The sequence below is a fragment of the Crinia signifera genome, chromosome 3 (assembly GCF_055691185.1).
Source record: "Crinia signifera chromosome 3, ASM5569118v1, whole genome shotgun sequence".
In the NCBI taxonomy this organism is placed as follows: Eukaryota; Metazoa; Chordata; class Amphibia; order Anura; family Myobatrachidae; genus Crinia; species Crinia signifera.
The window spans coordinates 335066302-335087547 of NC_139219.1; the positions used below are offsets into that span (position 1 = coordinate 335066302).

The window sequence follows — 21246 nt, forward strand, 5'->3', positions numbered from 1 at the left end:
AACTGGGCAGAAACAATGGATTTTGAGCTAAGCATTTTCATGCAATGGCTCTTTTTTTAGAAAGTGCCTCCTACATTGGATGGTGTCTGGTATAGTTTCCGAGAAGTTTCTGTAGTGTAGTGGTTATCACGTTCGCCTAACACGCGAAAGGTCCCCAGTTCGAAACTGGGCAGAAACAATGGATTTTTAGCTAAGCATTTTAATGCAATGGCCCTTTTTTTAGACAGTGCCTCCTATATTGGTTGGTGTCTAATATAGTTTCTGAGTAGTTTCTGTAGTGTAGTGGTTATCACGTTCGCCTCACACGCGAAAGGTCCCCAGTTCGAAACTGGGCAGAAACCATGGATTTTTAGCTAAGCATTTTCATGCAATGGCTCTTTTTTTAGAAAGTGCCTCCTACATTGGATGGTGTCTGGCTTAGTTTCTAAGACGTTTCTGTAGTGTAGTGGTTATCACGTTCGCCTTACACGCGAAAGGTCCCCAGTTCGAAACTGGGCAGAAACAATGGATTTTTAGCTAAGCATTTTCATGCAATGGCTCTTTTTTTAGAAAGTGCCTACTACATTGGATGGTGTCTGGCTTAGTTTCTAAAACGGTAGAAACTGGGCAGAAACAAGTGTTTTTAACCTAAGCATTTTTCTTCAATGACTCTGTTTTTAGTGCCTCCTACATTGGTTGGTGTCTGGTATAGTTTCCGAGAAGTTTCTGTAGTGTAGTGGTTATCACGTTCGCCTAACACGCGAAAGGTCCCCAGTTCGAAACTGTGAAGAATCAATGGATTTTTAGCTAAGCATTTTCATGCAATGGCTCATTTTTTAGAAAGTGCCTCCTACATTGGATGGTGTCTGGCTTAGTTTCTAAGACGTTTCTGTAGTGTAGTGGTTATCACGTTCGCCTTACACGCGAAAGGTCCCCAGTTTGAAACTGGGCAGCAACAAGTGTTTTTAACCTAAGCATTTTTCTTCAATGGCTCTATTTTATGAAAGTGACTCCTACATTGGTTGGTGTCTAGTATAGTTTCTCAGAAGTTTCTGTAGTGTAGTGGTTATCATGTTCGCCTCACACGCGAAAGGTCCCCAGTTCGAAACTGGGCAGAAACAATGGATTTTTAGCTAAGCATTTTCATGCAATGGCTCTTTTTTTAGAAAGTGCCTCCTACATAGGATGGTGTCTGGCTTAGTTTCTAAGACGTTTCTGTAGTGTAGTGGTTATCACGTTCGCCTTACACGCGAAAGGTCCCCAGTTCGAAACTGGGCAGAAACAAGTGTTTTTAACCTAAGCATTTTTCTTCAAGGACTCTGTTTTTAGAATGTGCCTCCTACATTGGTTGGTGTCTGGTATAGTTTCCGGGAAGTTTCTGTAGTGTAGTGGTTATCACGTTCGCCTAACACGCGAAAGGTCCCCAGTTCGACACTGGGCAGAAACAATGGATTTTTAGCTAAGCATTTTAATGCAATGGCCCTTTTTTTAGACAGTGCCTCCTACATTGGATGGTGTCTGGCTTAGTTTCTAAGACGGTAGAAACTGGGCAGAAACAAGTGTTTTTAACCTAAGCATTTTTCTTCAATGACTCTGTTTTTAGAAAGTGCCTCCTACATTGGTTGGTGTCTGGTATAGTTTCTGAGAAGTTTCTGTAGTGTAGTGGTTAACATGTTCGCCTAACACGTGAAAGGTCCCCAGTTCGAAACTGGGCAGAAACAATGGATTTTTAGCTAAGCATTTTAATGCAATGGCTCTTTTTTTAGAAAGTGCCTCCTACATTGGATGGTGTCTGGCGTAGTTTCTAAGACGTTTCTGTAGTGTAGTGGTTATCACGTTCGCCTTACACGCGAAAGGTCCACAGTTCGAAACTGGGCAGAAATAAGTGTTTTTAACCTAAGCATTTTTCTTCAATGACTCTGTTTTTAGAAAGTGCCTCTTACATTGGTTGGTGTCTGGTACAGTTTCCTAGAAGTTTCTGTATTGTAGTGGTTATCATGTTCGCCTCACACGCGAAAGGTCCCCAGTTCGAAACTGGGCAGAAACAATGGATTTTTAGCTAAGCATTTTCATGCAATGGCTCTTTTTTTAGAAAGTGCCTCCTACATTGGATGGTGTCTGGCTTTGTTTCTAAAACGGTAGAAACTGGGCAGAAACAAGTGTTTTTAACCTAAGCATTTTTCTTCAATGACTCTTTTTTTAGAAAGTGCCTCCTACATTGGTTGGTGTCTGGTGTAGTTTCCGAGAAGTTTCTGTAGTGTAGTGGTTATCACGTTCGCCTAACACGTGAAAGGTCCCCAGTTCGAAACTGGGCAGAAACAATGGATTTTTAGCTAAGCATTTTCATGCAATGGCTCATTTTTTAGAAAGTGCCTCCTACATTGGATGGCGTCTGGCGTAGTCTCTAAGACGTTTCTGTAGTGTAGTGGTTATCACGTTCGCCTTACACGCGAAAGGTCCCCAGTTCGAAACTGGGCAGAAACAAGTGTTTTTAACCTAAGCATTTTTCTTCAATGGCTCTATTTTATGAAAGTGACTTCTACATTGGTTGGTGTCTAGTATAGTTTCTGAGAAGTTTCTGTAGTGTAGTGGTTATCACGTTCGCCTCACACGCGAAAGGTCCCCAGTTCGAAACTGGGCAGAAACAATGGATTTTTAGCTAAGCATTTTCATGCAATGGCTCTTTTTTTAGAAAGTGCCTCCTACATAGGATCGTGTCTGGCTTAGTTTCTAAGGCGTTTCTGTAGTGTAGTGGTTATCACGTTCGCCTTACACGTGAAAAGTCCCCAGTTCGAAACTGGGCAGAAACAAGTGTTTTTAACCTAAGCATTTTTCTTCAATGACTCTGTTTTTAGAAAGTGCCTCCTACATTGGTTGGTGTCTGGTATAGTTTACGAGAAGTTTCTGTAGTGTAGTGGTTATCACGTTCGCCTAACACGCGAAAGGTCCCCAGTTCGAAACTGGGCAGAAACAATGGATTTTTAGCTAAGCATTTTAATGCAATGGCCCTTTTTTTAGACAGTGCCTCCTACATTGGATGGTGTCTGGCTTAGTTTCTAAGATGGTAGAAACTGGGCAGAAACAAGTGTTTTTAACCTAAGCATTTTTCTTCAATGACTTTGTTTTTAGAAAGTGCCTCCTACATTGGTTGGTGTCTGGTATAGTTTCTAAGACGTTTCTGTAGTGTAGTGGTTATCACGTTCGCCTTACACGCGAAAGGTCCCCAGTTTGAAACTGGGCAGAAACAAGTGTTTTTAACCTAAGCATTTTTCTTCAATGACTCTGTTTTTAGAAAGTGCCTCCTACATTGGTTGGTATCTGGTATAGTTTCCGAGAAGTTTCTGTAGTGTAGTGATTATCACGTTCGCCTAACACGCGAAAGGTCCCCAGTTCGAAACTGGGCAGAAACAATGGATTTTTAGCTAAGCATTTTCATGCAATGGCTCTTTTTTTAGAAAGTGCCTCCTACATTGGTTGGTATCTGGTATAGTTTCCGAGAAGTTTCTGTAGTGTAGTGGTTATCACGTTCGCCTAACACGCGAAAAGTCCCCAGTTCGAAACTGGGCAGAAACAATTTTAATGCATTTTAATGCAATGGCCCTTTTTTTAGACAGTGCCTCCTACATTGGATGGTGTCTGGCTTTGTTTCTAAGATGGTAGAAACTGGGCAGAAACAAGTGTTTTTAACCTAAGCATTTTTCTTCAATGACTCTGTTTTTAGAAAGTGCCTCCTACATTGGTTGGTGTCTGGTATAGTTTCTAAGACGTTTCTGTAGTGTAGTGGTTATCACGTTCGCCTTACACGCGAAAGGTCCCCAGTTTGAAACTGGGCAGAAACAAGTGTTTTTAACCTAAGCATTTTTCTTCAATGACTCTGTTTTTAGAAAGTGCCTCCTACATTGGTTGGTATCTGGTATAGTTTCCGAGAAGTTTCTGTAGTGTAGTGGTTATCACGTTCGCCTAACACGCGAAAGGTCCCCAGTTCGAAACTGGGCAGAAACAATGGATTTTTAGCTAAGCATTTTCATGCAATGGCTCTTTTTTTAGAAAGTGCCTCCTACATTGGTTGGTATCTGGTATAGTTTCGGAGAAGTTTCTGTAGTGTAGTGGTTATCACGTTCGCCTAACACGCGAAAGGTCCCCAGTTCGAAACTGGGCAGAAACAATGGATTTTTAGCTAAGCATTTTAATGCAATGGCCCTTTTTTTAGACAGTGCCTCCTACATTGGATGGTGTCTGGCTTTGTTTCTAAGATGGTAGAAACTGGGCAGAAACAAGTGTTTTTAACCTAAGCATTTTTCTTCAATGACTCTGTTTTTAGAAAGTGCCTCCTACATTGGTTGGTGTCTGGTATAGTTTCGGAGAAGTTTCTGTAGTGTAGTGGTTATCACGTTCGCCTAACGCGTGAAAGGTCCCCAGTTCGAAACTGGGCAGAAACAATGGATTTTTAGCTAAGCATTTTCATGCAATGGCTCTTTTTTTAGAAAGTGCCTCCTACATTGGATGGTGTCTGGTATAGTTTCTAAGACGTTTCTGTAGTGTAGTGGTTATCACGTTCGCCTTACACGTGAAAGGTCCCCAGTTTGAAACTGGGCAGAAACAAGTGTTTTTAACCTAAGCATTTTTCTTCAATGACTCTGTTTTTAGAAAGTGCCTCCTACATTGGTTGGTATCTGGTATAGTTTCCGAGAAGTTTCTGTAGTGTAGTGATTATCACGTTCGCCTAACACGCGAAAGGTCCCCAGTTCGAAACTGGGCAGAAACAATGGATTTTTAGCTAAGCATTTTCATGCAATGGCTCTTTTTTTAGAAAGTGCCTCCTACATTGGTTGGTATCTGGTATAGTTTCCGAGAAGTTTCTGTAGTGTAGTGGTTATCACGTTCGCCTAACACGCGAAAGGTCCCCAGTTCGAAACTGGGCAGAAACAATGGATTTATAGCTAAGCATTTTAATGCAATGGCCCTTTTTTTAGACAGTGCCTCCTACATTGGATGGTGTCTGGCTTTGTTTCTAAGATGGTAGAAACTGGGCAGAAACAAGTGTTTTTAACCTAAGCATTTTTCTTCAATGACTCTGTTTTTAGAAAGTGCCTCCTACATTGGTTGGTGTCTGGTATAGTTTCTAAGACGTTTCTGTAGTGTAGTGGTTATCACGTTCGCCTTACACGCGAAAGGTCCCCAGTTTGAAACTGGGCAGAAACAAGTGTTTTTAACCTAAGCATTTTTCTTCAATGACTCTGTTTTTAGAAAGTGCCTCCTACATTGGTTGGTATCTGGTATAGTTTCCGAGAAGTTTCTGTAGTGTAGTGGTTATCACGTTCGCCTAACACGCGAAAGGTCCCCAGTTCGAAACTGGGCAGAAACAATGGATTTTTAGCCAAGCATTTTCATGCAATGGCTCTTTTTTTAGAAAGTGCCTCCTACATTGGTTGGTATCTGGTATAGTTCCCGAGAAGTTTCTGTAGTGTAGTGGTTATCACGTTCGCCTAACACGCGAAAGGTCCCCAGTTCGAAACTGGGCAGAAACAAGTGTTTTTAACCTAAGCATTTTTCTTCAATGGCTCTATTTTATGAAAGTGACTCCTACATTGGATGGTGTCTGGCTTTGTTTCTAAGATGGTAGAAACTGGGCAGAAACAAGTGTTTTTAACCTAAGCATTTTTCTTCAATGACTCTGTTTTTAGAAAGTGCCTCCTACATTGGTTGGTGTCTGGTATAGTTTCGGAGAAGTTTCTGTAGTGTAGTGGTTATCACGTTCGCCTAACACGTGAAAGGTCCCCAGTTCGAAACTGGGCAGAAACAATGGATTTTTAGCGAAGCATTTTCATGCAATGGCTCTTTTTTTAGAAAGTGCCTCCTACATTGGATGGTGTCTGGCGTAGTTTCTAAGACGTTTCTGTAGTGTAGTGGTTATCACGTTCGCCTTACACGCGAAAGGTCCCCAGTTCGAAACTGGGCAGAAACAAGTGTTTTTAACCTAAGCATTTTTCTTCAATGGCTCTATTTTATGAAAGTGACTCCTACATTGGTTGGTGTCTTGTATAGTTTCTGAGAAGTTTCTGTAGTGTAGTGGTTATCATGTTCGCCTCACACGCGAAAGGTCCCCAGTTCGAAACTGGGCAGAAACAATGGATTTTTAGCTAAGCATTTTCATGCAATGGCTCTTTTTTTAGAAAGTGCCTCCTACATTGGATGGTGTCTGGCGTAGTTTCTAAGACGTTTCTGTAGTGTAGTGGTTATCACGTTCGCCTTACACGCGAAAGGTCCACAGTTCGAAACTGGGCAGAAACAAGTGTTTTTAACCTAAGCATTTTTCTTCAATGGCTCTATTTTATGAAAGTGACTCCTACATTGGTTGGTGTCTAGTATAGTTTCTGAGAAGTTTCTGTAGTGTAGTGGTTATCACGTTCGCCTAACACGCGAAAGGTCCCAAGTTCGAAACTGGGCAGAAACAATGGATTTTTAGCTAAGCATTTTCATGCAATGGCTCATTTTTTAGAAAGTGCCTCCTACATTGGATGGTGTCTGGCATAGTCTCTAAGACGTTTCTGTAGTATAGTGGTTATCACGTTCGCCTTACACGCGAAAGGTCCTCAGTTCGAAACTGGGCAGAAACAAGTGTTTTTAACCTAAGCATTTTTCTTCAATGGCTCTATTTTATGAAAGTGACTCCTACATTGGTTGGTGTCTAGTATAGTTTCTGAGAAGTTTCTGTAGTGTAGTGGTTATCACGTTCGTCTCACACGCGAAAGGTCCCCAGTTCGAAACTGGGCAGAAACAATGGATTTTTAGCTAAGCATTTTCATGCAATGGCTCTTTTTTTAGAAAGTGCCTCCTACATAGGATGGTGTCTGGCTTAGTTTCTATGGCGTTTCTGTAGTGTAGTGGTTATCACGTTTGCCTTACACGCGAAAGGTCCCCAGTTCGAAACTGGGCAGAAACAAGTGTTTTTAACCTAAGCATTTTTCTTCAATGACTCTGTTTTTAGAAAGTGCCTCCTACATTGGTTGGTGTCTGGTATAGTTTCCGAGAAGTTTCTGTAGTGTAGTGGTTAGCACGTTCGCCTAACACGCACAAGGTCCTCAGTTTGACACTGGGCAGAAACAATGGATTTTTAGCTAACCATTTTAATGCAATGGCCCTTTTTTTAGACAGTGCCTCCTACATTGGATGGTGTCTGGCTTAGTTTCTAAGACGGTAGAAACTGGGCAGAAACAAGTGTTTTTAACCTAAGCATTTTTCTTCAATGACTCTGTTTTTAGAAAGTGCCTCCTACATTGGTTGGTGTCTGGTATAGTTTCCGAGAAGTTTCTGTAGTGTAGTGGTTATCACGTTCGCCTAACACGCGAAAGGTCCCCAGTTCGAAACTGGGCAGAAACAATGGATTTTTAGATAAGCATTTTAATGCAATGGCCCTTTTTTTAGACAGTGCCTCCTACATTGGATGGTGTCTGGCTTAGTTTCTAAGACGGTAGAAACTGGGCATAAACAAGTGTTTTTAACCTAAGCATTTTTCTTCAATGACTCTGTTTTTAGAAAGTGCCTCCTACATTGGTTGGTGTCTGGTATAGTTTCCGAGAAGTTTCTGTAGTGTAGTGGTTATCACGTTCGCCTAACACGCGAAAGGTCCCCAGTTCGAAACTGGGCAGAAACAATGGATTTTTAGCTAAGCATTTTAATGCAATGGCCCTTTTTTTAGACAGTGCCTCCTACATTGGATGGTGTCTGGCTTTGTTTCTAAGATGGTAGAAACTGGGCAGAAACAAGTGTTTTTAACCTAAGCATTTTTCTTCAATGACTCTGTTTTTAGAAAGTGCCTCCTACATTGGTTGGTGTCTGGTATAGTTTCTAAGACGTTTCTGTAGTGTAGTGGTTATCACGTTCGCCTTACACGCGAAAGGTCCCCAGTTTGAAACTGGGCAGAAACAAGTGTTTTTAACCTAAGCATTTTTCTTCAATGACTCTGTTTTTAGAAAGTGCCTCCTACATTGGTTGGTATCAGGTATAGTTTCCGAGAAGTTTCTGTAGTGTAGTGGTTATTACGTTCGCCTAACACGCGAAAGGTCCCCAGTTCGAAACTGGGCAGAAACAATGGATTTTTAGCTAAGCATTTTCATGCAATGGCTCTTTTTTTAGATAGTGCCTCCTACATTGGTTGGTATCTGGTATAGTTTCCGAGAAGTTTCTGTAGTGTAGTGGTTATCACTTTCGCCTCACACGCGAAAGGTCCCCAGTTCGAAACTGGGCAGAAACAATGGATTTTTAGCTAAGCATTTTAATGCAATGGCCCTTTTATTAGACAGTGCCTCCTACATTGGATGGTGTCTGGCTTTGTTTCTAAGATGGTAGAAACTGGGCAGAAACAAGTGTTTTTAACCTAAGCATTTTTCTTCAATGACTCTGTTTTTAGAAAGTGCCTCCTACATTGGTTGGTGTCTGGTATAGTTTCGGAGAAGTTTCTGTAGTGTAGTGGTTATCACGTTCGCCTAACACGTGAAAGGTCCCCAGTTCGAAACTGGGCAGAAACAATGGATTTTTAGCTAAGCATTTTCATGCAATGGCTCTTTTTTTAGAAAGTGCCTCCTACATTGGATGGTGTCTGGCGTAGTTTCTAAGACGTTTCTGTAGTCTAGTGGTTATGACGTTCGCCTTACACGCGAAAGGTCCCCAGTTCGAAACTGGGCAGAAACAAGTGTTTTTAACCTAAGCATTTTTCTTCAATGGCTCTATTTTATGAAAGTGACTCCTACATTGGTTGGTGTCTTGTATAGTTTCTGAGAAGTTTCTGTAGTGTAGTGGTTATCATGTTCGCCTCACACGCGAAAGGTCCCCAGTTCGAAACTGGGCAGAAACAATGGATTTTTAGCTAAGCATTTTCATGCAATGGCTCTTTTTTTAGAAAGTGCCTCCTACATTGGATGGTGTCTGGCGTAGTTTCTAAGACGTTTCTGTGGTGTAGTGGTTATCACGTTCGCCTTACACGCGAAAGGTCCACAGTTCGAAACTGGGCAGAAACAATGGATTTTTAGCTAAGCATTTTAATGCAATGGCCCTTTTATTAGACAGTGCCTCCTACATTGGATGGTGTCTGGCTTTGTTTCTAAGATGGTAGAAACTGGGCAGAAACAAGTGTTTTTAACCTAAGCATTTTTCTTCAATGACTCTGTTTTTAGAAAGTGCCTCCTACATTGGTTGGTGTCTTGTATAGTTTCTGAGAAGTTTCTGTAGTGTAGTGGTTATCATGTTCGCCTCACACGCGAAAGGTCCCCAGTTCGAAACTGGGCAGAAACAATGGATTTTTAGCTAAGCATTTTCATGCAATGGCTCTTTTTTTAGAAAGTGCCTCCTACATTGGATGGTGTCTGGCGTAGTTTCTAAGACGTTTCTGTGGTGTAGTGGTTATCACGTTCGCCTTACACGCGAAAGGTCCACAGTTCGAAACTGGGCAGAAACAATGGATTTTTAGCTAAGCATTTTCATGCAATGGCTCTTTTTTTAGAAAGTGCCTCTTACATTGGATGGTGTCTGGCGTAGTTTCTAAGACGTTTCTGTAGTGTAGTGGTTATCACGTTCGCCTTACACGCGAAAGGTCCCCAGTTCGAAACTGGGCAGAAACAAGTGTTTTTAACCTAAGCATTTTTCTTCAATGGCTCTATTTTATGAAAGTGACTCCTACATTGGTTGGTGTCTTGTATAGTTTCTGAGAAGTTTCTGTAGTGTAGTGGTTATCATGTTCGCCTCACACGCGAAAGGTCCCCAGTTCGAAACTGGGCAGAAACAATGGATTTTTAGCTAAGCATTTTCATGCATTGGCTCTTTTTTTAGAAAGTGCCTCCTACATTGGATGGTGTCTGGCGTAGTTTCTAAGACGTTTCTGTGGTGGAGTGGTTATCACGTTCGCCTTACACGCGAAAGGTCCACAGTTCGAAACTGGGCAGAAACAATGGATTTTTAGCTAAGCATTTTAATGCAATGGCCCTTTTATTAGACAGTGCCTCCTACATTGGATGGTGTCTGGCTTTGTTTCTAAGATGGTAGAAACTGGGCAGAAACAAGTGTTTTTAACCTAAGCATTTTTCTTCAATGACTCTGTTTTTAGAAAGTGCCTCCTACATTGGTTGGTGTCTTGTATAGTTTCTGAGAAGTTTCTGTAGTGTAGTGGTTATCATGTTCGCCTAACACGTGAAAGGTCCCCAGTTCGAAACTGCGCAGAAACAATGGATTTTTAGCTAAGCATTTTCATGCAATGGCTCTTTTTTTAGAAAGTGCCTCCTACATTGGATGGTGTCTGGCGTAGTTTCTAAGACGTTTCTGTAGTGTAGTGGTTATGACGTTCGCCTTACACGCGAAAGGTCCCCAGTTCGAAACTGGGCAGAAACAAGTGTTTTTAACCTAAGCATTTTTCTTCAATGGCTCTATTTTATGAAAGTGACTCCTACATTGGTTGGTGTCTTGTATAGTTTCTGAGAAGTTTCTGTAGTGTAGTGGTTATCACGTTCGCCTTACACGCGAAGGGTCCCCAGTTCGAAACTGGGCAGAAACAATGGATTTTTAGCTAAGCATTTTCATGCAATGGCTCTTTTTTTAGAAAGTGCCTCCTACATTGGATGGTGTCTGGCTTAGTTTCGAAAACGGTAGAAACTGGGCAGAAACAAGTGTTTTTAACCTAAGCATTTTTCTTCAATGACTCTGTTTTTAGATAGTGCCTCCTACATTGGTTGGTATCTGGTATAGTTTCCGAGAAGTTTCTGTAGTGTAGTGGTTATCACTTTCGCCTAACACGCGAAAGGTCCCCAGTTCGAAACTGGGCAGAAACAATGGATTTTTAGCTAAGCATTTTAATGCAATGGCCCTTTTATTAGACAGTGCCTCCTACATTGGATGGTGTCTGGCTTTGTTTCTAAGATAGTAGAAACTGGGCAGAAACAAGTGTTTTTAACCTAAGCATTTTTCTTCAATGACTCTGTTTTTAGAAAGTGCCTCCTACATTGGTTGGTGTCTGGTATAGTTTCGGAGAAGTTTCTGTAGTGTAGTGGTTATCACGTTCGCCTAACACGTGAAAGGTCCCCAGTTCGAAACTGGGCAGAAACAATGGATTTTTAGCTAAGCATTTTCATGCAATGGCTCTTTTTTTAGAAAGTGCCTCCTACATTGGATGGTGTCTGGCTTAGTTTCTAAAACGGTAGAAACTGGGCAGAAACAAGTGTTTTTAACCTAAGCATTTTTCTTCAATGACTCTGTTTTTATAAAGTGCCTCCTACATTGGTTGTTGTCTGGATTAGTTTCCGAGAAGTTTCTGTAGTGTAGTGGTTATCACGTTCGCCTAACACGTGAAAGGTCCCCAGTTCGAAACTGGGCAGAAACAATGGATTTTTAGCTAAGCATTTTAATGCAATGTCCTTTTTTTTAGACAGTGCCTGCTACATTGGATGGTGTCTGGCTTAATTTCTAATACGGTAGAAACTGGGCAGAAACAAGTGTTTTTAACCTAAGCATTTTTCTTCAATGACTCTGTTTTTAGAAAGTGCCTCCTACATTGGTTGGTGTCTGGTATAGTTTCGGAGAAGTTTCTGTAGTGTAGTGGTTATCACGTTCGCCTAACACGTGAAAGGTCCCCAGTTCGAAACTGGGCAGAAACAATGGATTTTTAGCTAAGCATTTTCATGCAATGGCTCTTTTTTTAGAAAGTGCCTCCTACATTGGATGGTGTCTGGCTTAGTTTCTAAAACGGTAGAAACTGGGCAGAAACAAGTGTTTTTAACCTAAGCATTTTTCTTCAATGACTCTGTTTTTATAAAGTGCCTCCTACATTGGTTGTTGTCTGGAATAGTTTCCGAGAAGTTTCTGTAGTGTAGTGGTTATCACGTTCGCCTAACACGCGAAAGGTCCCCAGTTCGAAACTGGGCAGAAACAATGGATTTTTAGCTAAGCATTTTAATGCAATGTCCTTTTTTTTAGACAGTGCCTGCTACATTGGATGGTGTCTGGCTTAATTTCTAATACGGTAGAAACTGGGCAGAAACAAGTGTTTTTAACCTAAGCATTTTTCTTCAATGACTCTGTTTTTAGAAAGTGCCTCCTACATTGGTTGGTGTCTGGTATAGTTTCCGAGAAGTTTCTGTAGTGTAGTGGTTATCACGTTCGCCTAACACGCGAAAGGTCCCCAGTTCGAAACTGGGCAGAAACAATGGATTTTTAGCTAAGCATTTTAATGCAATGGCCCTTTTTTTAGACAGTGCCTCCTACATTGGTTGGTGTCTAGTATAGTTTCTGAGAAGTTTCTGTAGTGTAGTGGTTATCACGTTCGCCTCACACGCGAAAGGTCCCCAGTTCGAAACTGGGCAGAAACAATGGATTTTTAGCTAAGCATTTTAATGCAATGGCCCTTTTTTTAGACAGTGCCTCCTACATTGGTTGGTGTCTGGTATAGTTTCCGAGAAGTTTCTGTAGTGTAGTGGTTATCACGTTCGCCTAACACGCCAAAGGTCCCCAGTTCGAAACTGGGCAGAAACAATGGATTTTTAGCTAAGCATTTTAATGCAATGGCCCTTTTTTTAGACAGTGACTCCTACATTGGTTGGTGTCTAGTATAGTTTCTGAGAAGTTTCTGTAGTGTAGTGGTTATCACGTTCGCCTCACACGCGAAAGGTCCCCAGTTCGAAACTGGGCAGAAACAATGGATTTTTAGCTAAGCATTTTAATGCAATGGCCCTTTTTTTAGACAGTGCCTCCTACATTGGATGGTGTCTGGTACAGTTTCCGAGAAGTTTCTGTAGTGTAGTGGTTATCACGTTCGCCTAACACGCGAAAGGTCCCCAGTTCGAAACTGGGCAGAAACAATGGATTTTTAGCTAAGCATTTTAATGCAATGGCCCTTTTTTTAGACAGTGCCTCCTACATTGGATGGTGTCTGGCGTATCTTCTAAGACGTTTCTGTAGTGTAGTGGTTATCACGTTCGCCTTACACGCGAAAGGTCCCCAGTTCGAAACTGGGCCGAAACAAGTGCTTTTAACCTAAGCATTTTTCTTCAATGGCTCTATTTTATGAAAGTGACTCCTACATTGGTTGGTGTCTTGTATAGTTTCTGAGAAGTTTCTGTAGTGTAGTGGTTATCACGTTCGCCTTACACGCGAAAGGTCCCCAGTTCGAAACTGGGCAGAAACAATGGATTTTTAGCTAAGCATTTTCATGCAATGGCTCTTTTTTTAGAAAGTGCCTCCTACATTGTATGGTGTCTGGCTTTGTTTCTAAGATGTTTCTGTAGTGTAGTGGTTATCACGTTCGCCTTACACGCGAAAGGTCCCCAGTTCGAAACTGGGCAAAAACAAGTTTTTTTAACCTAAGCATTTTTCTTCAATGGCTCTATTTTATGAAAGTGACTCCTACATTGGTTGGTGTCTAGTATAGTTTCTGGGAAGTTTCTGTAGTGTAGTGGTTATCACATTCGCCTCACACGCGAAAGGTCCCCAGTTCGAAACTGGGCAGAAACAATGGATTTTTAGCTAAGCATTTTCATGCAATGGCTCTTTTTTTAGAAAGTGCCTCCTACATTGGATGGTGTCTGGCTTAGTTTCGAAAACGGTAGAAACTGGGCAGAAACAAGTGTTTTTAACCTAAGCATTTTTCTTCAATGACTCTGTTTTTAGAAAGTGCCTCCTACATTGGTTGGTGTCTGGTATAGTTTCCGAGAAGTTTCTGTAGTGTAGTGGTTATCACGTTCGCCTAACACACGAAAGGTCCCCAGTTCGAAACTGGGCAGAAACAATGGAATTTTAGCTTAGCATTTTAATGCAATGGCCCTTTTTTTAGACAGTGCCTCCTACATTGGATGGTGTCTGGCTTAGTTTCTAAGACGGTAGAAACTGGGCAGAAACAAGTGTTTTTAACCTAAGCATTTTTCTTCAATGACTCTGTTTTTAGAAAGTGCCTCCTACATTGGTTGGTGTCTGGTATAGTTTCCGAGAAGTTTCTGTAGTGTAGTGGTTATCACGTTCGCCTCACACGCGAAAGGTCCCCAGTTCGAAACTGGGCAGAAACAATGGATTTTTAGCTAACCTTTTTCATGCAATGGCTCTTTTTTTAGAAAGTGCCTCCTACATTGGATGGTGTCTGGCTTAGTTTCTAAGACGTTTCTGTAGTGTAGTGGTTATCACATTCGCCTAACACGCGAAAGGTCCCCAGTTCGATACTGGGCAGAAAGAATGGATTTTTAGCTAAGCATTTTAATGCAATGGCCCTTTTTTTAGACAGTGCCTCCTACATTGGTTGGTGTCTAGTATAGTTTCTGAGAAGTTTCTGTAGTGTAGTGGATATCACATTCGCCTCACACGCGAAAGGTCCCCAGTTCGAAACTGGGCAGAAACAATGGGTTTTTAGCTAAGCATTTTCATGCAATGGCTCTTTTTTTAGAAAGTGCCTCCTACATTGTATGGTGTCTGGCTTTGTTTCTAAGATGTTTCTGTAGTGAAGTGGTTGTCACGTTCGCCTTACACGCGAAAGGTCTCCAGTTCGAAACTGGGCAGAAACAAGTTTTTTGAACCTAAGCATTTTTCTTCAATGGCTCTATTTTATGAAAGTAACTCCTACATTGGTTGGTGTCTAGTATAGTTTCTGGGAATTTTCTATAGTGTAGTGGTTATCACGTTCGCTTCACACACGAAAGGTCCCCAGTTCGAAACTGGGCAGAAACAATGGATTTTTAGCTAAGCATTTTCATGCAATGGCTCTTTTTTTAGAAAATGCCTCCTACATTGGATGGTGTCTGGCTTAGTTTCTAAAACGGTAAAAACTGGGCAGAAACAAGTGTTTTTAACCTAAGCATTTTTCTTCCCAGTTCGAAACTTTTTTCAAGTTTCTATAGTGTAGTGGTTATCACGTTCACATCACACGCGAAAGGTCCCCAGTTCGAAACTGGGAAGAAACAATGGATTTTTAGCTAAGCATTTTCATGCAATGACTCATTTTTTAGAAAGTGCCTCCTACATTGGATGGTGTCTGGCTTAGTTTCTAAGACGTTTCTGTAGTGTAGTGGTTATCACGTTCGCCTTACACGTAAAAAGTCCTCAGTTCGAAACTGGGCAGAAACAAGTGTTTTTAACCTAAGCATTTTTCTTCAATGACTCTGTTTTTAGAAAGTGCCTCCTACATTGGTTGGTGTCTGGTATAGTTTCCGAGAAGTTTCTGTAGTGTAGTGGTTATCACATTCACCTAACTCGCGAAAGGTCCCCAGTTCGAAACTGGGCAGAAACAATGGATTTTTAGCTAAGCATTTTCATGCAATGGTTTTTTTTTTAGAACGTGCCTCCTACATTGGTTGGTGTCTAGTATAGTTTCTGAGAAGTTTCTGTAGTGTAGTGGTTATCACGTTCGCCTCACACGCGAAAGGTCCCCAGTTCGAAACTGGGCAGAAACAAGTGTTTTTAACCTAAGCATTTTTATTCAATGACTCTCTTTTTAGAAAGTGCCTCCTACATTGGTTGGTGTCTGGTAAAGTTTCCGAGAAGTTTCTGTAGTGTAGTTGTTATCACATTCAACTAACACGTGAAAGGTCCCCAGTTCGAAACTGGGCAGAAACAATGGATTTTTAGCTAAGCATTTTCATGCAATGGCTCTTTTTTTAGAACGTGCCTCCTACATTGTATGGTGTCTGGCTTAGTTTCTAAGATGTTTCTGTAGTGTAGTGGTTATCACGTTCGCCTTTCACGCGAAAGGTCCCCAGTTCGAAACTGGGCAGAAACAATGGATTTTTAGCTAAGCATTTTCATGCAATGGCTCTTTTTTTAGAAAGTGCCTCCTACATTGGATGGTGTCTGGCTTAGTTTCGAAAACGGTAGAAACTGGACAGAAACAAGTGTTTTTAACCTAAGCATTTTTCTTCAATGGCTCTATTTTATGAAAGTGACTCCTACATTGGTTGGTGTCTAGTATAGTTTCTGGGAAGTTTCTGTAGTGTAGTGGTTATCACGTTCGCCTCACACGTGAAAGGTCCCCAGTTCGAAACTTGGCAGAAACAATGGATTTTTAGCTAAGCATTTTCATGCAATGGCTCTTTTTTTAGAAAGTGCCTCCTACATTGGATGGTGTCTGGCTTAGTTTCGAAAACGGTAGAAACTGGACAGAAACAAGTGTTTTTAACCTAAGCATTTTTCTTCAATGGCTCTATTTTATGAAAGTGACTCCTACATTGGTTGGTGTCTTGTATAGTTTCTGAGAAGTTTCTGTAGTGTAGTGGTTATCACATTCGCCTAACACGCGAAAGGTCCCCAGTTCGAAACTGGGCTGAAACAATGGATTTTTAGCTAAGCATTTTAATGCAATGGCCCTTTTTTTAGACAGTGCCTCCTACATTGGTTGGTGTCTAGTATAGTTTCTGAGAAGTTTCTGTAGTGTAGTGGTTATCACGTTCGCCTCACACGCGAAAGGTCCCCAGTTCGAAACTGGGCAGAAACAATGGATTTTTAGCTAAGCATTTTCATGCAATGGCTCTTTTTTTAGAAAGTGCCTCCTACATTGGATGGTGTCTGGCTTTGTTTCTAAGATGTTTCTGTAGTGTAGTGGTTATCACGTTCGCCTTACACGCGAAAGGTCCCCAGTTCGAAACTGGGCAGAAACAATGGATTTTTAGCTAAGCATTTTCATGCAATGGCTCTTTTTTTAGAAAGTGCCTCATACATTGGATGGTGTCTGGCTTAGTTTCTAAGACGTTTCTGTAGTGTAGTGGTTATCACTTTCGCCTTACACGCGAAAGGTCCCCAGTTCGAAACTGGGCAGAAACAAGTGTTTTTAACCTAAGCATTTTACTTCAATGACTCTGTTTTTAGAAAGTGCCTCCTACATTGGTTGGTGTCTGGTATAGTTTCCGAGAAGTTTCTGTAGTGTAGTTGTTATCACGTTCGCCTAACACGCGAAAGGTCCCCAGTTCGAAACTGGGCAGAAACAATGGATTTTTAGCTAAGCATTTTAATGCAATGGCCCTTTTTTTAGAAAGTGCCTCCTACATTGGATGGTGTCTGGCTTAGTTTCTAAGAAGTTTCTGTAGTGTAGTGGTTATCACGTTCGCCTTACACGCGAAAGGTCCTCAGTTCGAAACTGGGCAGAAACAAGTGTTTTTAACCTAAGCATTTTTCTTCAATGACTCTGTTTTTAGAAAGTGCCTCCTACATTGGTTGGTGTCTGGTGTAGTTTCCGAGAAGTTTCTGTAGTGTAGTGGTTATCACGTTCGCCTAACACACGAAAGGTCCCCAGTTTGAAACTGGGCAGAAACAATGGATTTTTAGCTAAGCATTTTAATGCAATGGCCCTTTTTTTAGACAGTGCCTCCTACATTGGATGGTGTCTGGCTTAGTTTCTAATACGGTAGAAACTGGGCAGAAACTAGTGTTTTTAACCTAAGCATTTTTCTTCAATGACTTTGTTTTTAGAAAGTGCCTCCTACATTGGTTGGTGTCTGGTATAGTTTCCGAGAAGTTTCTGTAGTGTAGTGGTTATCACATTCACCTAACACGCGAAAAGTCCCCAGTTCGAAACTGGGCAGAAACAATGGATTTTTAGCTAAGCATTTTCATGCAATGGCTCTTTTTTTAGAAAGTGCCTCCTACATTGGATGGTGTCTGGCGTAGTTTCTAAGACGTTTCTGTAGTGTAGTGGTTATCACGTTCGCCTTACACGCGAAAGGTCCTCAGTTCGAAACTGGGCAGAAACAATGGGTTTTTAGCTAAGCATTTTCATGCAATGGCTCTTTTTTTAGAAAGTGCCTCCTACATTGGATGGTGTCTGGCTTAGTTTCTAAGACGTTTCTGTAGTGTAGTGGTTATCACGTTCGCCTTACACGCGAAAGGTCCTCAGTTCGAAACTGGGCAGAAACAATGGATTTTTAGCTAAGCATTTTAATGCAATGGCCCTTTTTTTAGACAGTGCCTCCTACATTGGTTGGTGTCTAGTATAGTTTCTGAGAAGTTTCTGTAGTGAAGTGGTTATCACGTTCGCCTCACACGCGAAAGTTCCCCAGTTCGAAACTGGGCAGAAACAATGGATTTTTAGTTAAGCATTTTCATGCAATGGCTCTTTTTTTAGAAAGTGCCTCCTACATTGTATAGTGTCTGGCTTTGTTTCTAAGATGTTTCTGTAGTGTAGTGGTTATCACGTTTGCCTTACACGCGAAAGGTCCCCAGTTCGAAACTGGGCAGAAACAAGTTTTTTTAACCTAAGCAATTTTCTTCAATGGCTCTATTTTATGAAAGTGACTCCTACATTGGTTGGTGTCTAGTATAGTTTCTGGGAAGTTTCTGTAGTGTAGTGGTTATCACGTTCGCCTCACACGCGAAAGGTCCCCAGTTCGAAACTGGGCAGAAACATTGGATTTTTAGCTAAGCATTTTCATGCAATGGCTCTTTTTTTAGAAAGTGCCTCCTACATTGGATGGTGTCTGGCTTAGTTTCTAAGACGTTTCTGTAGTGTAGTGGTTATCACTTTCGCCTAACACGCGAAAGGTCCCCAGTTCGAAACTGGGCAGAAACAAGTGTTTTTAACCTAAGCATTTTTCTTCAATGACTCTGTTTTTAGAAAGTGCCTCCTACATTGGTTGGTGTCTGGTATAGTTTCCGAGAAGTTTCTGTAATGTAGTGGTTATCACATTCACCTAACACGCGAAAGGTCACCAGTTCGAAACTGGGCAGAAACAATGGATTTTTAGCTAAGCATTTTCATTCAATGGCTCTTTTTTTAGAAAGTGCCTCCTACATTGGATGGTGTCTGGCGTAGTTTCTAAGACGTTTCTGTAGTGTAGTGGTTATCACGTTCGCCTTACATGCGAAAGGTCCCCAGTTCGAAACTGGGCAGAAACAAGTGTTTTTAACCTAAGCATTTTTCTTCAATGACTCTGTTTTTAGAAAGTGCCTCCTACATTGGTTGGTGTCTGGTATAGTTTCCGAGAAGTTTCTGTAGTGTAGTGGTTATCACATTCACCTAACACGCGAAAGGTCACCAGTTCGAAACTGGGCAGAAACAATGGATTTTTAGCTAAGCATTTTCATGCAATGGCTCTTTTTTTAGAAAGTGCCTCCTACATTGGATGGTGTCTGGCTTAGTTTCTAAGACGGTAGAAACTGGGCAGAAACAAGTGTTTTTAACCTAAGCTTTTTTCTTCAATGACTCTGTTTTTAGAAAGTGCCTCCTACATTGGTTGGTGTCTGGTATAGTTTCCGAGAAGTTTCTGTAGTGTAGTGGTTATCACATTCACCTAACACGCGAAAGGTCATCAGTTCGAAACTGGGCAGAAACAATGGATTTTTAGCTAAGCATTTTCATGCAATGGCTCTTTTTTTAGAAAGTGCCTCCTACATTGGATGGTGTCTGGCGTAGTGTCTAAGACGTTTCTGTAGTGTAGTGGTTATCACGTTCGCCTTACACGCGAAAGGTCCCCAGTTCGAAACTGGGCAGAAACAAGTGTTTTTAACCTAAGCATTTTTCTTCAATGGCTCTATTTTATGAAAGTGACTCCTACATTGGTTGGTGTCTTGTACAGTTTCTGAGAAGTTTCTGTAGTGTAGTGGTTATCACGTTCGCCTTACACGCGAAAGGTCCCCAGTTCGAAACTGGGCAGAAACAATGGATTTTTAGCTAAGCATTTTCATGCAATGGCTCTTTTTTTAGAAAGTGCCTCCTACATTGTATGGTGTCTGGCTTTGTTTCTAAGATGTTTCTGTAGTGTAGTGGTTATCACGTTCGCCTTACACGCGAAAGGTCCCCAGTTCGAAACTGGGCAGAAACAATGGATTTTTAGCTAAGCATTTTCATGCAATGGCTCTTTTTTTAGAAAGTGCCTCATACATTGGATGGTGTCTGGCTTAGTTTCTAAGACGTTTCGGTAGTGTAGTGGTTATCACTTTCGCCTAACACGCGAAAGGTCCCCAGTTCGAAACTGGGCAGAAACAAGTGTTTTTAACCTAAGCATTTTTCTTCAATGACTCTGTTTTTAGAAAGTGCCTCCTACATTGGTTGGTGTCTGGTATAGTTTCCGAGAAGTTTCTGTAGTGTAGTGGTTATCACATTCACCTAACACGCGAAAGGTCACCAGTTCGAAACTGGGCAGAAACAATGGATTTTTAGCTAAGCATTTTCATGCAATGGCTCTTTTTTTAGAAAGTGCCTCCTACATTGGATGGTGTCTGGCGTAGTTTCTAAGACGTTTCTGTAGTGTAGTGGTTATCACGTTCGCCTTACATGCGAAAGGTCCCCAGTTCGAAACTGGGCAGAAACAAGTGTTTTTAACCTAAGCATTTTTCTTCAATGACTCTGTTTTTAGAAAGTGCCTCCTACATTGGTTGGTGTCTGGTATAGTTTCCGAGAAGTTTCTGTAGTGTAGTGGTTATCACATTCACCTAACACGCGAAAGGTCACCAGTTCGAAACTGGGCAGAAACAATGGATTTTTAGCTAAGCATTTTCATGCAATGGCTCTTTTTTTAGAAAGTGCCTCCTACATTGGATGTTGTCTGGCTTAGTTTCTAAGACGGTAGAAACTGGGCAGAAACAAGTGTTTTTAACCTAAGCTTTTTTCTTCAATGACTCTGTTTTTAGAAAGTGCCTCCTACATTGGTTGGTGTCTGGTATAGTTTCCGAGAAGTTTCTGTAGTGTAGTGGTTATCACATTCACCTAACACGCGAAAGGTCATCAGTTCGAAACTGGGCAGAAACAATGGATTTTTAGCTAAGCATTTTCATGCAATGGCTCTTTTTTTAGAAAGTGCCTCCTACATTGGATGGTGTCTGGCATAGTTTCTAAGACGTTTCTGTAGTGTAGTGGTTATCACGTTCGCCTTACACGCGAAAGGTCCCCAGTTCGAAACTGGGCAGAAACAAGTGTTTTTAACCTAAGCATTTTTCTTCAATGGCTCTATTTTATGAAAGTGACTCCTCCATTGGTTGGTGTCTTGTACAGTTTCTGAGAAGTTTCTGTAGTGTAGTGGTTATCACGTTCGCCTCACACGCGAAAGGTCCCCAGTTCGAAACTGGGCAGAAACAATGGATTTTTAGCTAAGCATTTTCATGCAATGGCTCTTTTTTTAGAAAGTGCCTCCTACATTGTATGGTGTCTGGCTTATCACATTCTAAGATGTTTCTGTAGTGTAGTGGTTATCACGTTCGCCTTGCACGCGAAAGGTCCCCAGTTCGAAACTGGGCAGAAACAATGGATTTTTAGCTAAGCATTTTCATGCAATGGCTCTTTTTTTAGAAAGTGCCTCATACATTGGATGGTGTCTGGCTAAG

At 41.4% G+C, this 21246-nt stretch overlaps 69 non-coding genes across 69 annotated transcripts; all 69 read left to right on the plus strand.

The window, feature by feature from the left end:
• Positions 1–105: 105 nt before the first annotated feature.
• TRNAV-AAC (transfer RNA valine (anticodon AAC)) lies at positions 106–178 on the plus strand. Its single transcript has one exon. It is a non-coding gene; the product is annotated as a tRNA-Val (tRNA).
• Positions 179–268: 90 nt separating this feature from the next.
• On the plus strand, positions 269–341 carry TRNAV-CAC (transfer RNA valine (anticodon CAC)). Its single transcript has one exon. It is a non-coding gene; the product is annotated as a tRNA-Val (tRNA).
• Positions 342–431: 90 nt separating this feature from the next.
• On the plus strand, positions 432–504 carry TRNAV-UAC (transfer RNA valine (anticodon UAC)). Its single transcript has one exon. It is a non-coding gene; the product is annotated as a tRNA-Val (tRNA).
• A 523-nt stretch (positions 505–1027) lies between these two features.
• On the plus strand, positions 1028–1100 carry TRNAV-CAC (transfer RNA valine (anticodon CAC)). Its single transcript has one exon. It is a non-coding gene; the product is annotated as a tRNA-Val (tRNA).
• A 90-nt stretch (positions 1101–1190) lies between these two features.
• Positions 1191–1263, plus strand: TRNAV-UAC (transfer RNA valine (anticodon UAC)). Its single transcript has one exon. It is a non-coding gene; the product is annotated as a tRNA-Val (tRNA).
• A 90-nt stretch (positions 1264–1353) lies between these two features.
• On the plus strand, positions 1354–1426 carry TRNAV-AAC (transfer RNA valine (anticodon AAC)). The gene has a single exon. It is a non-coding gene; the product is annotated as a tRNA-Val (tRNA).
• Positions 1427–2227: 801 nt separating this feature from the next.
• TRNAV-AAC (transfer RNA valine (anticodon AAC)) lies at positions 2228–2300 on the plus strand. The gene has a single exon. It is a non-coding gene; the product is annotated as a tRNA-Val (tRNA).
• Positions 2301–2390: 90 nt separating this feature from the next.
• Positions 2391–2463, plus strand: TRNAV-UAC (transfer RNA valine (anticodon UAC)). Its single transcript has one exon. It is a non-coding gene; the product is annotated as a tRNA-Val (tRNA).
• Positions 2464–2553: 90 nt separating this feature from the next.
• Positions 2554–2626, plus strand: TRNAV-CAC (transfer RNA valine (anticodon CAC)). Its single transcript has one exon. It is a non-coding gene; the product is annotated as a tRNA-Val (tRNA).
• Positions 2627–2879: 253 nt separating this feature from the next.
• TRNAV-AAC (transfer RNA valine (anticodon AAC)) lies at positions 2880–2952 on the plus strand. Its single transcript has one exon. It is a non-coding gene; the product is annotated as a tRNA-Val (tRNA).
• Positions 2953–3153: 201 nt separating this feature from the next.
• Positions 3154–3226, plus strand: TRNAV-UAC (transfer RNA valine (anticodon UAC)). Its single transcript has one exon. It is a non-coding gene; the product is annotated as a tRNA-Val (tRNA).
• A 519-nt stretch (positions 3227–3745) lies between these two features.
• TRNAV-UAC (transfer RNA valine (anticodon UAC)) lies at positions 3746–3818 on the plus strand. The gene has a single exon. It is a non-coding gene; the product is annotated as a tRNA-Val (tRNA).
• A 90-nt stretch (positions 3819–3908) lies between these two features.
• Positions 3909–3981, plus strand: TRNAV-AAC (transfer RNA valine (anticodon AAC)). Its single transcript has one exon. It is a non-coding gene; the product is annotated as a tRNA-Val (tRNA).
• A 90-nt stretch (positions 3982–4071) lies between these two features.
• Positions 4072–4144, plus strand: TRNAV-AAC (transfer RNA valine (anticodon AAC)). The gene has a single exon. It is a non-coding gene; the product is annotated as a tRNA-Val (tRNA).
• Positions 4145–4834: 690 nt separating this feature from the next.
• TRNAV-AAC (transfer RNA valine (anticodon AAC)) lies at positions 4835–4907 on the plus strand. The gene has a single exon. It is a non-coding gene; the product is annotated as a tRNA-Val (tRNA).
• Positions 4908–5108: 201 nt separating this feature from the next.
• On the plus strand, positions 5109–5181 carry TRNAV-UAC (transfer RNA valine (anticodon UAC)). The gene has a single exon. It is a non-coding gene; the product is annotated as a tRNA-Val (tRNA).
• A 90-nt stretch (positions 5182–5271) lies between these two features.
• On the plus strand, positions 5272–5344 carry TRNAV-AAC (transfer RNA valine (anticodon AAC)). The gene has a single exon. It is a non-coding gene; the product is annotated as a tRNA-Val (tRNA).
• A 90-nt stretch (positions 5345–5434) lies between these two features.
• TRNAV-AAC (transfer RNA valine (anticodon AAC)) lies at positions 5435–5507 on the plus strand. Its single transcript has one exon. It is a non-coding gene; the product is annotated as a tRNA-Val (tRNA).
• Positions 5508–5708: 201 nt separating this feature from the next.
• Positions 5709–5781, plus strand: TRNAV-AAC (transfer RNA valine (anticodon AAC)). The gene has a single exon. It is a non-coding gene; the product is annotated as a tRNA-Val (tRNA).
• A 90-nt stretch (positions 5782–5871) lies between these two features.
• Positions 5872–5944, plus strand: TRNAV-UAC (transfer RNA valine (anticodon UAC)). The gene has a single exon. It is a non-coding gene; the product is annotated as a tRNA-Val (tRNA).
• A 90-nt stretch (positions 5945–6034) lies between these two features.
• Positions 6035–6107, plus strand: TRNAV-CAC (transfer RNA valine (anticodon CAC)). Its single transcript has one exon. It is a non-coding gene; the product is annotated as a tRNA-Val (tRNA).
• Positions 6108–6686: 579 nt separating this feature from the next.
• TRNAV-CAC (transfer RNA valine (anticodon CAC)) lies at positions 6687–6759 on the plus strand. Its single transcript has one exon. It is a non-coding gene; the product is annotated as a tRNA-Val (tRNA).
• Positions 6760–6849: 90 nt separating this feature from the next.
• Positions 6850–6922, plus strand: TRNAV-UAC (transfer RNA valine (anticodon UAC)). The gene has a single exon. It is a non-coding gene; the product is annotated as a tRNA-Val (tRNA).
• A 364-nt stretch (positions 6923–7286) lies between these two features.
• TRNAV-AAC (transfer RNA valine (anticodon AAC)) lies at positions 7287–7359 on the plus strand. Its single transcript has one exon. It is a non-coding gene; the product is annotated as a tRNA-Val (tRNA).
• Positions 7360–7560: 201 nt separating this feature from the next.
• TRNAV-AAC (transfer RNA valine (anticodon AAC)) lies at positions 7561–7633 on the plus strand. The gene has a single exon. It is a non-coding gene; the product is annotated as a tRNA-Val (tRNA).
• A 201-nt stretch (positions 7634–7834) lies between these two features.
• Positions 7835–7907, plus strand: TRNAV-UAC (transfer RNA valine (anticodon UAC)). The gene has a single exon. It is a non-coding gene; the product is annotated as a tRNA-Val (tRNA).
• Positions 7908–8160: 253 nt separating this feature from the next.
• On the plus strand, positions 8161–8233 carry TRNAV-CAC (transfer RNA valine (anticodon CAC)). The gene has a single exon. It is a non-coding gene; the product is annotated as a tRNA-Val (tRNA).
• A 201-nt stretch (positions 8234–8434) lies between these two features.
• Positions 8435–8507, plus strand: TRNAV-AAC (transfer RNA valine (anticodon AAC)). The gene has a single exon. It is a non-coding gene; the product is annotated as a tRNA-Val (tRNA).
• Positions 8508–8597: 90 nt separating this feature from the next.
• On the plus strand, positions 8598–8670 carry TRNAV-UAC (transfer RNA valine (anticodon UAC)). The gene has a single exon. It is a non-coding gene; the product is annotated as a tRNA-Val (tRNA).
• A 90-nt stretch (positions 8671–8760) lies between these two features.
• On the plus strand, positions 8761–8833 carry TRNAV-CAC (transfer RNA valine (anticodon CAC)). Its single transcript has one exon. It is a non-coding gene; the product is annotated as a tRNA-Val (tRNA).
• A 90-nt stretch (positions 8834–8923) lies between these two features.
• Positions 8924–8996, plus strand: TRNAV-UAC (transfer RNA valine (anticodon UAC)). Its single transcript has one exon. It is a non-coding gene; the product is annotated as a tRNA-Val (tRNA).
• A 201-nt stretch (positions 8997–9197) lies between these two features.
• On the plus strand, positions 9198–9270 carry TRNAV-CAC (transfer RNA valine (anticodon CAC)). The gene has a single exon. It is a non-coding gene; the product is annotated as a tRNA-Val (tRNA).
• Positions 9271–9360: 90 nt separating this feature from the next.
• Positions 9361–9433, plus strand: TRNAV-UAC (transfer RNA valine (anticodon UAC)). The gene has a single exon. It is a non-coding gene; the product is annotated as a tRNA-Val (tRNA).
• A 90-nt stretch (positions 9434–9523) lies between these two features.
• Positions 9524–9596, plus strand: TRNAV-UAC (transfer RNA valine (anticodon UAC)). Its single transcript has one exon. It is a non-coding gene; the product is annotated as a tRNA-Val (tRNA).
• Positions 9597–9686: 90 nt separating this feature from the next.
• On the plus strand, positions 9687–9759 carry TRNAV-CAC (transfer RNA valine (anticodon CAC)). The gene has a single exon. It is a non-coding gene; the product is annotated as a tRNA-Val (tRNA).
• Positions 9760–10449: 690 nt separating this feature from the next.
• On the plus strand, positions 10450–10522 carry TRNAV-UAC (transfer RNA valine (anticodon UAC)). Its single transcript has one exon. It is a non-coding gene; the product is annotated as a tRNA-Val (tRNA).
• A 201-nt stretch (positions 10523–10723) lies between these two features.
• On the plus strand, positions 10724–10796 carry TRNAV-AAC (transfer RNA valine (anticodon AAC)). The gene has a single exon. It is a non-coding gene; the product is annotated as a tRNA-Val (tRNA).
• Positions 10797–10997: 201 nt separating this feature from the next.
• Positions 10998–11070, plus strand: TRNAV-AAC (transfer RNA valine (anticodon AAC)). Its single transcript has one exon. It is a non-coding gene; the product is annotated as a tRNA-Val (tRNA).
• Positions 11071–11271: 201 nt separating this feature from the next.
• Positions 11272–11344, plus strand: TRNAV-AAC (transfer RNA valine (anticodon AAC)). The gene has a single exon. It is a non-coding gene; the product is annotated as a tRNA-Val (tRNA).
• A 201-nt stretch (positions 11345–11545) lies between these two features.
• Positions 11546–11618, plus strand: TRNAV-AAC (transfer RNA valine (anticodon AAC)). Its single transcript has one exon. It is a non-coding gene; the product is annotated as a tRNA-Val (tRNA).
• Positions 11619–11819: 201 nt separating this feature from the next.
• TRNAV-AAC (transfer RNA valine (anticodon AAC)) lies at positions 11820–11892 on the plus strand. The gene has a single exon. It is a non-coding gene; the product is annotated as a tRNA-Val (tRNA).
• A 201-nt stretch (positions 11893–12093) lies between these two features.
• On the plus strand, positions 12094–12166 carry TRNAV-AAC (transfer RNA valine (anticodon AAC)). Its single transcript has one exon. It is a non-coding gene; the product is annotated as a tRNA-Val (tRNA).
• Positions 12167–12256: 90 nt separating this feature from the next.
• TRNAV-CAC (transfer RNA valine (anticodon CAC)) lies at positions 12257–12329 on the plus strand. Its single transcript has one exon. It is a non-coding gene; the product is annotated as a tRNA-Val (tRNA).
• A 253-nt stretch (positions 12330–12582) lies between these two features.
• TRNAV-CAC (transfer RNA valine (anticodon CAC)) lies at positions 12583–12655 on the plus strand. Its single transcript has one exon. It is a non-coding gene; the product is annotated as a tRNA-Val (tRNA).
• Positions 12656–12745: 90 nt separating this feature from the next.
• TRNAV-AAC (transfer RNA valine (anticodon AAC)) lies at positions 12746–12818 on the plus strand. The gene has a single exon. It is a non-coding gene; the product is annotated as a tRNA-Val (tRNA).
• A 253-nt stretch (positions 12819–13071) lies between these two features.
• TRNAV-UAC (transfer RNA valine (anticodon UAC)) lies at positions 13072–13144 on the plus strand. The gene has a single exon. It is a non-coding gene; the product is annotated as a tRNA-Val (tRNA).
• Positions 13145–13397: 253 nt separating this feature from the next.
• On the plus strand, positions 13398–13470 carry TRNAV-CAC (transfer RNA valine (anticodon CAC)). The gene has a single exon. It is a non-coding gene; the product is annotated as a tRNA-Val (tRNA).
• Positions 13471–13945: 475 nt separating this feature from the next.
• On the plus strand, positions 13946–14018 carry TRNAV-CAC (transfer RNA valine (anticodon CAC)). Its single transcript has one exon. It is a non-coding gene; the product is annotated as a tRNA-Val (tRNA).
• Positions 14019–14271: 253 nt separating this feature from the next.
• TRNAV-CAC (transfer RNA valine (anticodon CAC)) lies at positions 14272–14344 on the plus strand. Its single transcript has one exon. It is a non-coding gene; the product is annotated as a tRNA-Val (tRNA).
• A 975-nt stretch (positions 14345–15319) lies between these two features.
• On the plus strand, positions 15320–15392 carry TRNAV-CAC (transfer RNA valine (anticodon CAC)). Its single transcript has one exon. It is a non-coding gene; the product is annotated as a tRNA-Val (tRNA).
• A 253-nt stretch (positions 15393–15645) lies between these two features.
• TRNAE-UUC (transfer RNA glutamic acid (anticodon UUC)) lies at positions 15646–15718 on the plus strand. The gene has a single exon. It is a non-coding gene; the product is annotated as a tRNA-Glu (tRNA).
• A 475-nt stretch (positions 15719–16193) lies between these two features.
• Positions 16194–16266, plus strand: TRNAV-AAC (transfer RNA valine (anticodon AAC)). Its single transcript has one exon. It is a non-coding gene; the product is annotated as a tRNA-Val (tRNA).
• Positions 16267–16356: 90 nt separating this feature from the next.
• TRNAV-CAC (transfer RNA valine (anticodon CAC)) lies at positions 16357–16429 on the plus strand. The gene has a single exon. It is a non-coding gene; the product is annotated as a tRNA-Val (tRNA).
• A 90-nt stretch (positions 16430–16519) lies between these two features.
• Positions 16520–16592, plus strand: TRNAV-UAC (transfer RNA valine (anticodon UAC)). The gene has a single exon. It is a non-coding gene; the product is annotated as a tRNA-Val (tRNA).
• A 90-nt stretch (positions 16593–16682) lies between these two features.
• On the plus strand, positions 16683–16755 carry TRNAV-UAC (transfer RNA valine (anticodon UAC)). The gene has a single exon. It is a non-coding gene; the product is annotated as a tRNA-Val (tRNA).
• A 253-nt stretch (positions 16756–17008) lies between these two features.
• On the plus strand, positions 17009–17081 carry TRNAV-UAC (transfer RNA valine (anticodon UAC)). Its single transcript has one exon. It is a non-coding gene; the product is annotated as a tRNA-Val (tRNA).
• A 527-nt stretch (positions 17082–17608) lies between these two features.
• Positions 17609–17681, plus strand: TRNAV-UAC (transfer RNA valine (anticodon UAC)). The gene has a single exon. It is a non-coding gene; the product is annotated as a tRNA-Val (tRNA).
• Positions 17682–17771: 90 nt separating this feature from the next.
• On the plus strand, positions 17772–17844 carry TRNAV-UAC (transfer RNA valine (anticodon UAC)). Its single transcript has one exon. It is a non-coding gene; the product is annotated as a tRNA-Val (tRNA).
• A 253-nt stretch (positions 17845–18097) lies between these two features.
• On the plus strand, positions 18098–18170 carry TRNAV-UAC (transfer RNA valine (anticodon UAC)). The gene has a single exon. It is a non-coding gene; the product is annotated as a tRNA-Val (tRNA).
• Positions 18171–18260: 90 nt separating this feature from the next.
• Positions 18261–18333, plus strand: TRNAV-CAC (transfer RNA valine (anticodon CAC)). The gene has a single exon. It is a non-coding gene; the product is annotated as a tRNA-Val (tRNA).
• A 90-nt stretch (positions 18334–18423) lies between these two features.
• On the plus strand, positions 18424–18496 carry TRNAV-AAC (transfer RNA valine (anticodon AAC)). Its single transcript has one exon. It is a non-coding gene; the product is annotated as a tRNA-Val (tRNA).
• Positions 18497–18749: 253 nt separating this feature from the next.
• On the plus strand, positions 18750–18822 carry TRNAV-UAC (transfer RNA valine (anticodon UAC)). Its single transcript has one exon. It is a non-coding gene; the product is annotated as a tRNA-Val (tRNA).
• Positions 18823–19349: 527 nt separating this feature from the next.
• Positions 19350–19422, plus strand: TRNAV-UAC (transfer RNA valine (anticodon UAC)). Its single transcript has one exon. It is a non-coding gene; the product is annotated as a tRNA-Val (tRNA).
• A 90-nt stretch (positions 19423–19512) lies between these two features.
• Positions 19513–19585, plus strand: TRNAV-UAC (transfer RNA valine (anticodon UAC)). Its single transcript has one exon. It is a non-coding gene; the product is annotated as a tRNA-Val (tRNA).
• Positions 19586–19675: 90 nt separating this feature from the next.
• Positions 19676–19748, plus strand: TRNAV-UAC (transfer RNA valine (anticodon UAC)). Its single transcript has one exon. It is a non-coding gene; the product is annotated as a tRNA-Val (tRNA).
• Positions 19749–20164: 416 nt separating this feature from the next.
• TRNAV-UAC (transfer RNA valine (anticodon UAC)) lies at positions 20165–20237 on the plus strand. The gene has a single exon. It is a non-coding gene; the product is annotated as a tRNA-Val (tRNA).
• A 527-nt stretch (positions 20238–20764) lies between these two features.
• Positions 20765–20837, plus strand: TRNAV-UAC (transfer RNA valine (anticodon UAC)). Its single transcript has one exon. It is a non-coding gene; the product is annotated as a tRNA-Val (tRNA).
• Positions 20838–20927: 90 nt separating this feature from the next.
• Positions 20928–21000, plus strand: TRNAV-CAC (transfer RNA valine (anticodon CAC)). The gene has a single exon. It is a non-coding gene; the product is annotated as a tRNA-Val (tRNA).
• Positions 21001–21093: 93 nt separating this feature from the next.
• On the plus strand, positions 21094–21166 carry TRNAA-UGC (transfer RNA alanine (anticodon UGC)). The gene has a single exon. It is a non-coding gene; the product is annotated as a tRNA-Ala (tRNA).
• Positions 21167–21246: the final 80 nt, after the last annotated feature.